The sequence below is a fragment of the Lycium ferocissimum genome, chromosome 10 (genome assembly GCF_029784015.1).
Source record: "Lycium ferocissimum isolate CSIRO_LF1 chromosome 10, AGI_CSIRO_Lferr_CH_V1, whole genome shotgun sequence".
NCBI lineage: Eukaryota > Viridiplantae > Streptophyta > Magnoliopsida > Solanales > Solanaceae > Lycium > Lycium ferocissimum.
The window spans coordinates 15,960,290-15,977,674 of NC_081351.1; the positions used below are offsets into that span (position 1 = coordinate 15,960,290).

A 17,385-nucleotide genomic window follows, 5' to 3' on the forward strand; every position below is an offset into this window, starting at 1 on the left:
CAAAAGCTAATATAATCGGTTAAAATAAATATTGCTAATTAACAAGCCATAAAAGAAAATGATCATAATCTAAAAATACTAAGTCATGCTAAAATAAATATTACTTACATGACAAAGAAAAAAACTTAAGTTAAAAACTTAAGTTATACTCTCTAAATCAATTATGCAAAACTAAAGAATAGATATCCAACATTATTGTCATTCCTAGTGGTAAATTGAATTTCTTTTGTTAGGATTAGTGTTGAGTTGGTTTTGGTTTGGACTTTATTTGAGTTACTAACATCCATAGGATATAAAACTTATTGACATTCAAAATTCTAAGTTCAAGCTTGAATAATATGATAATAGATAAAAAAAATTACAAAAAAAATTTAAGAAATATTTATAAATTACTTTACAAATAAATATTTTTATGTATAAAATATTTTAAAAATTGAATACATGTAATGTCGGGTTGGTTTGGTTCGGTTTGACTTTTTTTAGTTAAAACCAAACCAAACCAATTATGGTCGGGTTTTTTTTTTCAACACCAAACCAAGTCAAACCAAACCATTAGTCGGGTTTTTTCTCGGTTTGACTCGGTTTATCGGTTTGGTGCGGTTTGTCGGTTTACTTTGTACACCCCTAGTTGAATAACAATGAACAAAATATTATGATGTAGCTTAGCGTTCCTGTCGAACATAGACGGTAAAATTAAAAATGGTAAAAGCCAAAAGGTTGCGTTTAATATAAAAAATTATTTGATTTCAAACCCTAAATATTAGAAAAGTCGATATTGAAAATTTTATTTAAGGTAAAATTATAATTGATTTTATAATGCTAAATATTAGGACTTTCCTATACATAGTTCAAATAAGCAAAGATAATAATCAAATTTTAGTTGATTTTGAAATCCTAATTTCTATTAAAAAAAAATACGATTTCATCTAATATAAAATACTATGTTTTTAAAGGTTAAAAAAACGCAATTACGAACTTACCTCACGTTTTAGATTTTAGTAAATTGATCACCTTTTCTTTTTTACTCGAATTGTATTCCCAACTTAATTTGATACGGACTAAACACTTTTATATATAAAAAAAAGTCATTGTTCCACATTCTCCATCGTAAACTTTTCAAGAAGTATTAATTTTAAACTTTTTATTCCTTCAGAAGAAGAAAACAAAATTCAGGAAACTTCTCGAAAGGTATTATTTCTTCCCATTATTATAATTTTTATTTTTAACTTAATTATTCGTGTTTAGAGATCGCTGTTACAACTTATAATTAACCGTGTTGTTGTGCTTTAGCTTAGAATTTTGATATTTTATTATTTCGTAGATTAAAAATCAACTCATACATATAAGTTTTTGACAGTGAGACTTATTACATGTCCTAAGAAAAATATAATTGCAATGAGTTTAACTTTCTAACTCCATGCATGCAGTGGGAGATTAATTAGATTTAGTGACAACTTCTAATCGAAATAGGTTGATCAATGGTTGTAGAGGATAGACAGTCAAACGTAAGCAATATATCCCAATTTTGAACAACTTTTTTGGATAGAAAGGCAAAGCATTACCTAACGGCAAATTTAGACGATAGTTATTTGAATTGATTTAAGAAATTTAATATTTAGTAATATAATAATGATTTTCAATATATAATGAAAATAAATACAATATTTGGTCACTAGCTTAATTCATAATAATGGATTATTTTAATACTAACACATTTTTCACATAGGCAAATACATAAAGTATATATACCAAAAACAAATTTTTAATATGGAAAATATTAAATTGATAGTATAAAATAATATTTTTATGCCTCATAAAATACAACAACAACAACAACAGCCCAGTGAAATCCCACAACGTGGGGTCTGGGGAGGGTAGAGTGTATTCAGACCTTACTCCTACCGAGGTAGGACGGCTGTTTTCGAAAGACTCTCGGCTTAATAAAAAGCATAAAAAGAGGTCAGATAAGGCTAAGAGATTCAAAGCGATATGGAAATGCAAATAACGAAAGCGACACAGATAAAATAGGATAATCAAAGCACAGGAAATAACAGATAATAGCAGAAATCAGAGCACAAGAAATTATACTGCAATAATGCGACTACTAATAAGGAAGGATAACGAGACTATCTACTAGCCTTCTACCCTAATCTGGGTCCTCCAAACTCTCCTATCTAAGGTCATGTCCTCGGTAAGCTGTAACTGCGCCATGTCGTGTCTAATTACCTTTCCCCAATACTTCTTCGGCCTACCCCTACCTCGTCTGAAACCATCCATGGCCAAACTCTCACACCTCCGCACTGGGGCATCTGTGTCTCTCCTCTTCACATGCCCAAACTATCTCAATCTCGCTTCCCGCATCTTGTCTTCCACCGAGGCCACTCCCACCTTGTCCCGAATATCCTCATTCCTAATCCTGTCACTCCTGGTGTGGCCACACATCCATCTCAACATTCTCATCTCGGCAACTTTCATCTTTTGAATGTAATAGATCTTAACTGGCCAACACTCCGCCCCATACAACATAGTCGGTCTAACCACCACTTTATAGAACTTGCCCTTAAGTTGTGGTGGCACCTTTTTGTCACATAGCACTCCGGAAGCGAGCCTCTATTTCCTCCACCCTACCCCAATACGATGTGTGACATCATCGTCAATCTCCCCGTTGCCTTGCATAATAGACCCAAGATACTTGAAACCACTTTTCTTCTGGATGGCTTGGGTATCAAGCCTCACTTCCAAGCCAGCCTTTTGAGGTGCTTCACTGAACTTGCACTCTAAGTACTCTGTCTCGGTCCTACTCAGCTTAAACCCTTTAGACTCCAGAGTATGTCTCCAACCCTCCATCTTAGCGTTAACTCCGCTACGAGTCTCGTCGATCAGGACTATGTCATCCGCGAAAAGCATACACCATGGCACCTCACCTTGAATTTGCCGCGTCAATCCATCCATCATAAAATAAATAATATAATTCAACTAACATTAATTAACATTTATGATTGATAGGGAATAACGTGCGGGGCACGTTTATAGAAGCTGGACATGACCTTAGAAATTACTTTAGAAATGTTAAAAGCATGACCTTAGAAATGTTAATTGAACTTTTGTCCTTTATTAAAAAACTGTACAATAGACAAAATTATTATTTACTATTTCCCTTAAATTCTTATTTAATTATTTTTATAATCTATTTTATATTGAAAGAACCCCTAAAATTTAGGAATATCAAATCTAATTAATCACAACTAAATCTCCGTATATACTATTTGCAAATTCTTGCGGTAGTTTTACTTTTCCTAAGGGAGTGATCAATTTACATTCCTTTTAGGCTTAGAAGTTCTGCCTTTTTTCCCCCACCCGTCCAATTCCTTTTGTTTTAAGATTGAATACACTAGGGTTTGTTCCATAAATGTCCCAATGCTAAATTAACTATCAAAGTCACAATTAGATGTCATCGTACTTCCAATATTTATGGTTTGGACGAACTCGTGAAAAGCTAGCATTATGTGCAAGATCCAAAATAAGCAAACTATTATATGATTCTACTAGGTGTTGATGAGTTAGAAAAAAAAAATGTTATTGCGAATATCGCTAAAGTCATGAATTTGCTCACCCAAAGATTCTACGGTTGGTAATAATATTAATTTTTAATCGAAGTCCTTACATTCTCTTAATTTTTAAAAAATTTTAAAGTGAGTTCAACTATTTCAATGATTTTATTTTCTATATATCTTGCTAATTAGTGGAAACAAAAAGTTTATTTAGTTGGGGGACGTGTGAATAATTTGTAAGATGTATGTTTGAGTGTAGTTTGTTAGTCAATTCAATTAATTTAATCCAATGTCTGAGACCAAACTATTTGATATATTTATTCGATATAAATCGCGTGCTTGTGAAACTTAGAGTGATGAGTTCATAATTCATAAGATCTATTTGATATATTTATTCGGTATAAATTGTGTCTTTGTGAAATCTAGAGTGATGAGTACCTAATTAATTAAATTCTTCTGATGAATAAAGATATTAAATATTTTTATTTGCAATTAATGGAATGGCAGGAACAAAGCGGAAAGCAGGATCATATTGTTAAGGACATCTTTAGCAATTCCAAGATAACAGTTTAGAAAAAAAAACATGAATTACTGTCAGCATTGTCTCTTACAATTTTTTCAGGTATATTCTTTTATTTTTTTGAAAATTCTAAGGTGAGTTCAACTATTTTAATTCATTCATAGTACTCATTAAATGCTTTTATTTTCTCTATATTCGTAAATGTATTTTAAATTGGATAAAACATTAATTATAAACACCAGTAATAATTATTTTTTTAAAAATACAAAAAATTGTTGTTAATTATCTTTTTTTTTTGTTTTGTTGAATACGACTTAAGATTGTTATAGCTTAGAATTCTATACTTTTGAATTAAATAAAAATTCGTAATTGCACATCAACTATATATTATTTGATAATATTTACTTAAGTTTTTTAAAGTTGCATAACCATTAATATAAAGGACAGCGTATTTTTTAAAGTTGTATAATTATTAATATAAGGGACACGAGCAAATCGCGTACACTATACTAGTATCATATAAAATGACAAAAAAAATCTTTCGTGTACATATTTTTAATGCAGAGCAGAGAATATCCAACTAGATAATAGCAACCATGAGACCACTAAAATTTAGATAGTGAAATGCAGTTAAAATTGTGAGCCCTGACTATCGAGATTAAAATTGTGTGCTACAATTAAAATTATGATATTTTGACCACTCGATTGTTCCATTAAAAATAAATACGAAATTAGCAATTTATCTAAAACTATGAGACCTACAATTAACAAGAAAATGTGACTTGTCAGCACGAAGAGGATTCCTAAAACAAGAGAAATATATATATATATATATATATATATTCTTTTTTTTTTTTTTTTTGAAAAGGAAAGGTGTAGCAAAAGGAAATGGGGTGAGAGAGGCTCGAACTCTCGACCTCAGGATCACTCAGTAGCTATGAGACCTACGCGCTAGCCAACTGCGCCACCACCCCTTTTGTTTCAAACATTACTATTATATGTAACAGACAACCAATGGGTTTTTTCTAGTCTTCACAAAAATCTTCAATAAAATATTAAACTTTCAATTAATTACTTATAGGTCCTGATCTTAATTTTTAAAGTAAAATTTACTTTTTGTTCGTATGGTCTACTTTTCAAAAGCTGTCGAACCTTCTATTTTACTACTATATATAAGAGACAACCAAGGGGCTTTTGTAGTCCTCACAAAATTTTCCAATAAAATGTCAAACTTTTCAATTAATTATTTATAATTCCTGATCTTAATTTTTAAAGTAAAATTTACTTTTTGTTCGTATCGTCTACTTTTCAAAAGCTGTCGAACCTTCTACCTTATTTTTCCTATTTTTTTGGATTTTTATTCGATGTCCGAAATCTGCATTGGGGCCTAATTAATTCAGATTCACATCACATAGGGCTCATTCGGGGAGAAGCGCTCCCTACCAAGCATTTTTGCATACCCAGACTCGAACCTAAGACCCCTGCTTAAGGGTGGAGTAGCCTCATCTGCTGCACTTTATTTTCCCTGTTACTTTCTTCTATTGATCTTATTTATTAACCTAAAAATTAGTCATTTCTTCGCTAGATTCTTGCTTCTTGTAGCTCTCTCGTTTTTTTTTCTTTTTCATTTTTTTTCTTATTATAGATTTTTTATATCTAGACATTTCTTTTACTTTATATTTATATTATGAAATTTAAGAATTTCTGAAAATTATTGTAATTCCATTTAGACATTTCTTTTACTTTATATTTATACTTTAATGAGCTCAATTAAAAAAGTTTTATTTTTTTATTTGGTAAATTAGTGACTTTTATTTCATCACCAAAAATTGTAACATTATAGGGCCATAACTAACTCAACGCAGTTAGTTATCTAAATCAGCACACTAGCTACACTATGAGCAAACCACTAGAACATGTAACTATGAATTAAAGTTTGGATCCTTGGTGGAGCTCAGACACAACACACACATGCAATATCTCTAGCAATGAATTCCCAGTGTCTAGCCTTCTTTTCAAATATCCTCTGATTTCTCTCTTTCCAAATTCCATGGACAAATTTAGTATAGATCATCTTAAAAGCTTGGGCTTGTTGAGTTTTCCCCTTTGCTCGTCCAACTACTTCAGTCACATGTTGCTCCCAGTTAATTCCAGCGAGGCATTGTTGTTGAATCCATTGTAGGAGTCTTGTAATCACCAGTCTAGCATATGTACATTGCACAAACAAAATGCTCTTTTGTTTCATCATGTTCAAGGCAGAGAGCATATTTAGCATCAATATCCATTTCCCACTTTATCAATCTATCAGAGGTCAATAGCTTTCCATACAGATGCACCCATTCTGTAAAGCCTGCCTTTGGTCTAGCTGCATTTGAGAACATGAAACACTTCCAATTCACTCGAGGTTCAGGACCAAGTAACTGCAAGTAAATTTGCCTTATCAGGTTCTTCTTGTTATTGTTATCTAACTGCATTTGAAGCATTGCAGTTCTAGTTCCCAGTATCCTTCTAATCATCCAACATGCTTGAGTTGGTGTAGTCATATTACTCATGTCTTTTGCCTTTTGATGTAGTAAGTGTGCACCCATTTGATCCAGAGCTTGTCCTGTTTATGAGCGAGATCCCAACAGGTTTTAGTAATAGCAGCTTTATTCCATAGTCCCAGATTGATCAAGTTTAATCCCCCAGTGCACTTTGGTGAACAGATTCTTCCCCATGCAATTAATGCCTTCTTGGATATGGTGTGAGTGCCTGACCACAAGTAGCTTCTACAGTATGCGTTAATCAATTTCAACACCTTTGATGGGAGAGTGAATAAATGTGCCTAGTAAGCCTGTATGCCAAAAAGAACAGATTGGATTAGTTGGGTTCTGCCGGCATAAGACAGTTTCTTTGCAGTCCAAGAAGTAATCCTAGCAAGTATTTTATCAATGAGTGGCTGCCACTGGATCAAAGTAAGCTTCTTTTTGGATAATGGGATGCCTAGGTATTTGAAAGGCAATTCCCCCAAACCAAACCCAAGGTGCCTGTCTTGATCATTTTGTGTCATATCCCCACAATAGACAGAGCTTTTGCCCAAATTTGCTTGAAGTCCAAATGCCATTGAGAATTATTTGAAACAATTATTCATGATAGTGATGGAATCTAGATCTCCTCTAGCAAATAATAACAAATCATCTGCAAAGCACAAATATGTAATTCTAAGCTTAGAGCATCTTGGATGAAAGTGAAACTTCTTGTTATCTGCTAGCCCCTTTAGGTTCTGTTAAGTATTCCATTGCTATTGCAAAAAGGAAGGGGGAAATAGGGTCCCCCTGCCTTAGCCCATTGGCAGCATTGAAAGGGATAGTAGTTTCACCATTTACCAATATAGAGTAGTTAACAGTTTTGACACACTCAAGTACCCAAACAATGAACTGTGCAGGAAGCCTAGACCCTCCATGACTTGTTGTAGGTAGATCCATTCGACTGAGTCGTATGCTTTTTGTAAGTCTATTTTTATCATGCATCTTGCTGAAATGTGTTTCCTGGTATATGCTTGAACCAGTTCATGTGCTATCAGAATATTGTCTCTAATTTTCCCTCCGGGAATAAATCCAGCTTGTGCTTAGCCATATTATGCAGGCCATCACCTTTTGAAGTCTAGCAGTAATAACTTTTGCAATTAGCTTGTAGAGGATAGTACAACAGGCGATTGGCCTGTATTCTTTGGCTAAAGTTGGGTTTGCAATTTTTGGCACCAAGGTAATAGTTGTGCAGTTGACTGGTTTGTATATTTTCCCTTTAGCAAAGAACTCCTGTATAGCTTCAATCACCTCTTGTTTGACTACAGGCCAAGCTTTTTTAAAGAAAGTAACAGTATACCCATCTATGCCTGGAGCCTTGTCCACACCAATTGAGTTTAAACCTGCTATGATCTCCTCCTCAGTTATAGGGGGAATTAGATCCAGTCTCTGCTGTTGAGTGAGGGTTGGACCCATTTGCATAACCCTGTTGTTGATTGCAGGGAGGGAATGGGCTGAGGCTCCCATCAGCTTCTTATAAAATTGTATGATCTCCTCTTTGATATCCTCTGGTTCAGTGAGTTTAGTTCCATCAGATGTAGTAATATCTCTTTCCTTTGGCTTCTTTCTTTAACAACAACAGTGAAGTACTTGGTGTTAGAATCTCTCAATTTCATCCTTTTTGTACTAGATTTTTGCCTCATAATGCTCTCTTCCACCATAGACCATTTCTCTAGATCCTGTAGAGCTTTCTTCTCTTGATCTATTAAACTGTCTGTCCATTGGTTATTGAGTAGTTCTTGGGTGGTATGTAGTTCCTTCCTTGCTGTAGTTATTCTATTTATGGTATTCTTATACTCCTCTTTGTTCAGGTATTTGAATAAAGGCTTTAAAGCTTTCAGTTTACCCTATATGTTTTCCATCTTCCCTTTACTAAATCTTTGACTCCATACACTGTTAACTAGGTTCAAGAACGAATCGTGTTCAGCCCAAATGTTAAAGAACCTGAAAGGTACTAGAAAGTTTGTATGAGTGTCATCAATAGAGAGTAGCATGGGGGAGTGGTCTGACATTCCAGGTAGCCCATATTCCAGTACTGTTTGCCCTTATTCATCATCCAATCATAATTAGCAAACGCTCTGTCTAATCTACTGCATACTCTATCACTACCCTTTTGTTTATTAGACCATGTATAATATTCTCCTTTCCAGGCCAGCTCATTGAGAAGGAGATCATGCATGCATTATGAAAATTCTTTATTTCAGCTAGTTGGACAGGTGCCCTATATAATCTGTCCTGAGAGTATAAAAGTGCATTGAAGTCACCACATACCATCCAAGGTTCTTGGGTGCTTTGGCCTAGGTCTCTGAGTAGTGTCCATAAGTGTTTCCTTTGCTCGATTGTGTTGAATCCATAGATAGCACTTAGTAGGGATTTAAATTTATTTCCTCTTCCTTTAACTAAGCAGTGGAGTACCTTGGGATCTTCCTGGAGTTTATCAACCTGATACGCTCAAATTATGCCTTAAATATCAGGAGTAAGCGGTCGTTGTCAAATATAGAACCCAACGAGGTTAGGGTCGAATCCCACAGAGAATACAGTGAAGAAATATGCTTATCAAGTGTAACGCTTGACTATTAGTCTATATTTCAAGGGAGAGGGGAATATAATAGTAATTGATTTGATGTTTGTTCAGTAATAACTAAAAGGTGTTGTTATAAGAAGTAAACTATTGGAGATAGGGGCTAAGGTTGCGGTTCCAATGGAAAGTAATGCAAGTGGGTATCAATTCAACCTTTTTAAATGTCTAAATGCAATTAACAAGGGATTACTTAATTTTATCAAAAGTCTTTCGACCAAATTGATAAATATCATTACTAAGCTTTCTCAAGCCTTAGAATGCGAAGAATGTAAACACCCCAAATGCTACAAGTTAGCTATCCTATCTTTAGCTCAAGCTATTAGATGGATTTAATGACCCAAATCCTTGCTATCTAACTCTTTTCCTAACTTTCACTTTCTTTCTCAAACAAAGTAAGAGTACTTAGGCACAAATAATGTTTGCAACCATCAAGAGACATTAAAGCATGAAGAGTTGATAGAATGCATCTTTAAACATATAAATGAGGTATAAATATGAAACCCAATCACATAACTAACACATTTGGTCCCACAACCTTAGCTAATGGGATTAGCTACTCATTTTCATTAAGTAAAAGACAAAGGAAGATAAAGTAGTCATAATGCTTACAAAGTTTTATGTAAGATGACAACAAAAAGTGGAAGATTCCCCTTAAAAGCCTTTACCCACCAATATTCAATGTATTCAATGCTAAAAGACAAGAAAAGTAAAGTGTAGATCCCCTTTACAAAACCCTAAGAAATTATTTATACATCCCAAAAACGTGCACAGAAGATTGGACAAAAATGCCCTTGCGTGCCTCTTTTGGGAATCACGGGACGAGCCACAGGCGCAGCGCGCGAATCTCGCATTTGCACAAAGGTCTCGCGCGCTTCACATTTCCATAAGTTCCTCTTCAGTGATGGAAAGGCTTGGTGTAAGTCCGTGTCTCGCAGGTAAGGCGTGCGAGTCAATCGTGTGAATCACGGGCGACGCTTTTTTCTTTCACATTTCTACTCCATTCTCTGACACGTCGTGCGTCTCCTATGCGAGTCGCAGGATTGACCTGCGATTCACAGGCCTTTTGCCAACTTGTATCCTTGGCTCATCTTTGCTCTTTTTTGCTCATTCCTTATCTTCCAATGTCTAATCTTTACAAACACTCAAAATCGTAAGAAACAGCATAAAGCACACTTAAAGAGTTGCAAAAGTCCACAAAGATGGCATCAAATGTGCCGTAATTTCACGGTACATCACAACCTCATATACATCTGTATCCCATAGCAACCATACTCTACTATTGCTTGCATTCGTATAGTTTGTGTATAGTCCCCATCCTTGTGCAATGTTAGCACTTATTTTGTTTGCCTTTGGTGCTTTCACTCTAGTCTCAATTAAAACAGCTATGGAGATTTTATTGGTTTTCAGATACAGCTTCATCTCTTTCTGCTTACATCTCTTATTCAGCCCTCTCACATTCCAAATTAACCAAGTCATTGAGTGTTGGATCCACCCCCTTTAGCAGGAGGAATTGAATGACTCATAGCTTTACTCATCTCTTCTTGTTGTAACACCTCAAACCCATTCTTTAGGGTTGGCTGCTTGTTTCTCCCAAGCTGTGTCACCTCAAGTCTTCTTCTCAGGCTAGGGAATTCAGTTTCATTTAGAGCAAGGCTTTGATCGACCATCACCTCATGAGGTGTAGGATTGGTAGGCTGGTCATTTGGCTCTTGCACTTGTTGAGTGACTTGTGTTGGAATCTCAGCATTACCCTGAGGTGTAGCAATTTTTGCGGGAATATCAGTAGTATCTTGAGGTTCACCAGGAATTTTATTGACCCACTGTTGCACTATTCCTCTTGGTCTTCTTCTTCTTCTAGCTGGTATAGCTGGTTGTGGTTCAGGGGGGAAGCTGTGTCCTATAACTTGGCATTTTTGACAGAAAGCTGGTTTCCAATCAAATACCACATCCTGCTAAAATACCTTCCCTATTGGGTCCATGACATTCACTTCATCTGGAAGGGTTTGAGTAATGTCCACTTCCACCAGCATTCTTGAATAAGATACTTGTGTTTGCTTTACTGTGCACTCTTCATCATACATAGGAGTGCTAAGAACACTGGTGTTAGACCCCCAAGTTCAAACTTAGACGCATGCGCGCGAGGGCAGTGTCAAGGGCTTGTACATTGCCCTTTGACATGGGCTTATGTGGGTGTTGAAAGCAATGTGCGGGGTTGCATGCCTATGGCATGGTGTGAAGTTAAGTCAAGGTGTTTGGGTGTTGACAAAATAGCTTGACGAATGTCAGTGGCACGGATAGGCGCATGGCACCAGGCGGGCATGCGTGCAGGCAGTAGGTTGGCACAAGTAGACATGGGCATTGGCATGGGCTGGCTAGGGCCAAGGTAGATGGGAAAGGTAAAGTGTTGGCATGGTGTTGGCATAGCATTGACATGAAGATGGGCGAAAAATATTCTAAGTGTTGGGCGAAGCTATGAGGCAAAAATCAGGATAAGGCACGCGCGAGGCAGGTGCACGGCACATGAGCGAGGCATGCGCGCGGCACATGCAGAAGGGCCATGCGCGTGGCACATACGTCGGTTACACAGTGTGCGAGGCATGTGTGATGGTTAAGGCCGGTTTTTGAAGGCTTTGCCTAGATGGGTGAAATATTAGGCTTAGGATCTGTATGCCATTATCCCAATGTAACTGCTGGCACATGCCATGCACGCCCCTCCCCTTGCACGCATGGCACACGGCGGGTTTATAAAGTAGATAGAATTTGGCTAAGGCATTATTCAGTTTTATAAGCCTCTAAATTCATGAGTCCTTTTGTATATCTGAGAGATAATAAAAAGGTTGGGCATTGCCTGTAAACGTTGTGTGTTCCTTTCATTGTGTTTGACCCGAAATTAAATCTAAGTGTCAAAAGTGAGTGTATGTGCGAAGGTTGAAGTTGGTTGTGACGCTGACTGCCGAGCAATGGTGACGTTGAAAAAAATCACCCCTGTTTCAACTGGTATCAGAACGTGGTTACGTTCGTGGCACGATGGCTGGCGGAAGCGATACGTACGATGGCGGGGATAGAGTGGGCTTTTGCTTGGAGGCGGCGGTAGGAATGGTACGGCGATGATGTGGCGTCTATAATTAGTCGCATTCATGGCTTGAACACGGAACTCGCTTAGTTTCGTGAGATTATGACAATAAGAACAACGGGATATGATGAATTTCATGAAGGTGCCTTGGTTCAGATCGAGGATCTGAAAAAGTCAAACGAAACTTTGAACTTGGAAGTGGTAGTGCCGCGGAGGGCAATGGCTGGTTCTATCGCAGGCCATGAGGCAGAACATTCCAAGGTAAAAATCCCGGAGCGTAAAGCCTTTACTGGTTCAAGATCTGTAAAGGAATTGGAAAATTTTCTGCGGGATATGGAACAGTACTTCACAACTGCCCGTATTTCTTGTCACACCCTCAATCCGATAGGGTGTGATGGGCACCCGACCCTTACCTAGGGCCGAGCGAACCCGCTGACTCTTGTGACATTCATAATCATACTGGCCCTCCAATCATAACACATATGCTTAATGAAAGTTTTTCGGAAAATCAAACATGCTTTTCATCTTTTTCAAATCAAATAAAAGCTATAACATATAACACTTATAATACAACGCGTAATAATACATCGGCTTACATAGCCGCTTACATAGCTCGACATCTTATACCCACGACACGTACGCAAAGTCTCTAATACGAACATGATACCATAACATAATACTCGACTCGGCGGCCTCCGGAGAAAATGGAGCTCGTCAATCCCGGCTGGAACATCTTACGCTAATATCTTGGCTACTTTGGGTGTACCTTAGCCGCTTCCTAAGCTAATCCGAATTTGCGTCTCAACTTCTCACGATCTTTTTCCATTCAACCTCTTCATTCGGCTAGGCTTGTATATGGCAAGAACGAACGATTTTCTTATTCCAACAACTACTTCACGTTGACGAGGGCCTTCCAATTAGTAGAGAGACAAGGAGAAAGGAATTTTTCTTGACCAATCCCCAAGGACCAATTCGGCCAGCCCCCATGGCCGTTTTCTCCTTCTTCATTTTTTTTTCAAGTTTCTTGAAATTTCTAAAATGTGGAAAAGATGAATTTGGTCTTGCTTGGTTATAACTTATACATATATATATAAATATACATGCACATGGCCGGTCATGTGCCATATTTTTCCTTTTTTTTTTTTTTTTCCTTTTCCTCCAATTTTCTCCAATTTTCTAGAATTTTCTTCAAGCCATAAAGATGAATTGTTTCCTTACTTAGTCATCTTTGTCTATAGATATATTTACCCTTACAAATATAAGATGGACACATACACCCCTTCCATGGCTTGAAACAATTGGCCATCCATGGGTGGGTCCCACAGCCACTTGACTTTTCCAAGAAGTCATGCATAATGAAAATTTTCAAATTCCGAGCTTGCCCTTAATATTCCATGCCAATAATACTTATGTACGACTTGTCCCAAAATTATCCCAACGTACAAATTACGGGATATAACATTTCTGAGAACGACAAGTTAAGTATCACCACTAGTACTTGACTGGTGATGCGAAATTGTGGTGGAGGACCAGGGATGCAGACGATATGAGTCTTTGGCAGGCCAAGGATCGATACTTGGGCCAAATTGAAGAAGCAAATGCGTGACCAGTTCCTTCCTAACAATGCATCTTGGATTGCTAGGGATCGCTTGAAAAGATTGAGGCAAACAGGTTCTGTTAGTGACTATATCAAGGAATTTACTTCTTTGATGTTGGACATCCAAAATATGTCGGATGACGATAAGTTGCACAACTTCATTTTACGGGATGCAAGCATGGGGCCAAAACGAACTGAGGAGACAGAACGTGAAAGATCTCCCAAGTGCAATTGCAGCGGCAGATTCGTTGGTAGATTTTCGCTCAACACGTGTTCCATCTGAAATTCCCACTTCTTCTAAGTCCAAGAAAAAAACAGAAAAGAAGGGGGAGTGGAAGAAGGAAGGGCGGAAAAAAGGTGCTGACAAAGGAAAGGCTATTGCGGGACTTGGAAATTCAAAGAACAAGAAAAATTCAGCGAGTGACAAAGGTTGCTGGACTTGTGGAGGGTCTCACTTGGCCAAGAATTGTCCAAATCGTGAAAGGGTGAATGCTATGCTTGCAGGGAATGTAAATGCAAACGAGGAAGGTGTTGTAGTTGCTGTTTTGGCAAACCCACTTGGTTTACTCTTGAACAATCAAATTTCATTAGTGAACACGGTGGGGGAGTCATCTACAAATCCTCATTCTTCGTTGTTGCACATTGAGATGAAGGTTAACGATAAAGTGTTAGTGGCGATGGTGGATACTGGAGCTACTCACACTTTTATTGATGTCAAACTTGCTGCAAAATTCGGACTCAAATTGACAAAGAGCCCGAATTATATGAAAACTGTGAACCAGGTGGCCCAATTGATTGAATGTATGGCGTATGATGTGAGGGTACTTGTTGGACCTTGGGCTGGAAAACACAGTTTGATGGTGATTCCGTTAGGAGATTACGATATGATACTTGGAATCGATTTCTTGAGGAAGAACTGCTTAATTCCAATGCCCCATTTAGACGGAGTTATGGCGATGCAAGAAAAGATGGTGGGGTTTATAAAGGCTGTTCATCCATATGGCGAGGCAGAAAAATTGAGTAAGTATAAGAGCCCCATTATTTCTGCTATTTCGGTTGAGAAAGGCTTAAAGAAAGGTGAAGAAACTTTCCTTCTTTGCTTTGGTTGAGATAAAACCTGATGTAAAGGTAGAGGTGCCTGATTGTGTGGCATAGGTTTTGGGGGAATTTAAAGATGTTATGCCACCTGAACTCCCTAAAACGTTGCTGTTGACACCCAATTTTGGCCCTCTGTATTTAAAAATTAACTTCTTTAGGCTTCCTAGTCATTAAATAGCACAAAATCTTTGTTTTTATACATTTTTTAACTTTAATATAATTTATTGATGATTGTCCTTATTTTTAAATAATAGGAATTTTTATCAATTTATTTTCATATTAAATAATTATTTTGTTATAGTCGTTTGTATACAAACAACATGCTATCTGATTTTACTTCAATTAATTAGCGAGGTCTCCTTAATTCAAATCACATTTTTTACTTTATTCATGAAATTACCTTAAATATATTTTTCTACTTTATTATTTTAGTTACAGTCTATTATTACATGGAAGTCGGAGGAACTAATTTTAAACACAGATAAGATTTAGCACATGGTTTTAAGAAGCCATAGTTTTGTGAAGCCCATGGTTTTGTGAAGCCCATAGTTTTGGCACATGGGTTTGGATAAAAAGTGATTTACCTTTACCTATATAAAAGAGGATTTCCCCTCTCATGTTTCTCACCACTTCACACTACCTCACATATATTTTTCTTCTCTCTACACTCTCCATATTTTCTTTTCATAAGAAGACTAGCAAGACTAGCATCTTCCTCCTCTTTTTTATTTTATTTTATTTTTTTCTCATCTTTTTTCATACATTGTCTTTACGCTTTTATATACCTTGTCTTTACATTCATTACATGCATAGCCTTTATATTTTTATATACATCACATACATTGTCTTTATATTTATTCATGCATTGTTTTTATATTTATTCATGCATTTGTCTTTATATTTGTTCATGCATTTTGTTTATATTCATTCATACATTGTCTCTACATTTTCTTCATACATTTTCTCTACTTTTTCTTTATATTTGCATACATTTTTTTACTCCTATAAATATTTTTCATACACTTGCAAGCATTTTCTTTTACCTTTTTGTTAATATCATCACATTACATGCTCATTTTTCTTTTATTATTTTTTACACATTTTGTTCTTTATATTTTCTCTACATTGTCTATACATTATTTTTACATTTACATATATTTTTATTTTTTTATTCTTATATTTTTTACCTATATCATATACATATACATTCTTACACCGTGTATACTACACCAATTATAGGGTCAAAACAAGTTTTATCTCCCTTTTGTCAAGTTTAATAAACTTTATGTCAAATCGCTTTTTAAAGTTTTTTTTTATGTCAAATCACTTTTCAAAGACTTTATGTCATATGGCTTTTCAAAGGCTTTATGGCCAATCACCTTTTAAAAGTTTTATGTCACATCCCTTATTTTTTGACTTTTTCAAACTTCTTTAACTAACATATTTTTCTTTCATTTTACAATTTATTACAAATATTACACTCTTGGCCGATGAAGAAATTTTCATCGATTTCCAAGGCCTCCCATGTACAAAAGACGGATTTTTTTATTTTAAGTTTATTCATTATTTCTTTAATTCATTCGATAGTTATTATTCTCTTACTAACACTTTCACTAAGTGTTTATACGGATTACCGGAGATACGTCCGAAGACGACACTCGGAAGGAATCCGAAGATTTCATCGAATCTTGTTTGTATTTACTTTTCGCATTTTTTTTATATAAGCGTACAAAACATAAACTCATAGTATAGTGGAAACTTTATTTTTGGAATGACGGGTTGATACATTTATTTACTCATCGTCTTGTTTGTTAAACTTAAAATCGTCATTCGCTTTAGGCAAGACTTAGGCCGTCAATACTTTCATAACTAGATTAAATTGATTTGGTATAAGTACTTTTTTAAATAAATTCACACTTTTGACGTACTCTTAACCACCGAACACCACACATATTTTAATTAAGCTTATCTACTATCATTCATACTATATGCTCATAATCATGTATTAAAGCGGAATCTTTACGAAATACATTAGCTTTTATAAACATAAGCCCTTCGGCTATCCAAAATAATATATACATGCATATACATAAAAGCCATGGGACCGGACTACCCACACTTCGTATCTACGAGCCTCTCTACTAGAATACTAGACATACGGACGGGACGGGACCCCGTCGTGCCCAAAAATAGGAATGTACAAATATATACCAAAAAAGAATAGTACGTGGCACTTCCGAAAAATGGAGTGCTCTCAAATCAGCTGCTAGCTCCTATGAGTCTGGGTCGCCTCCCTGTCTACCTGTGGGCATGAACACAGCGTCCGAAGAAAGGACGTCAGTACGAATATTGTACTGAGCATGTGAAGCATAAACAATAATGAAACATCAATAAACTGAGG

General features: G+C 36.1%; 1 non-coding gene across 1 annotated transcript; it reads right to left on the bottom strand.

Moving 5' to 3' along the window:
• Positions 1-4,960: 4,960 nt before the first annotated feature.
• Positions 4,961-5,045, bottom strand: TRNAM-CAU (transfer RNA methionine (anticodon CAU)). Its single transcript is given in 2 exon segments — positions 4,961-4,996; positions 5,008-5,045. It is a non-coding gene; the product is annotated as a tRNA-Met (tRNA).
• Between the last annotated feature and the right edge of the window lie 12,340 nt (positions 5,046-17,385).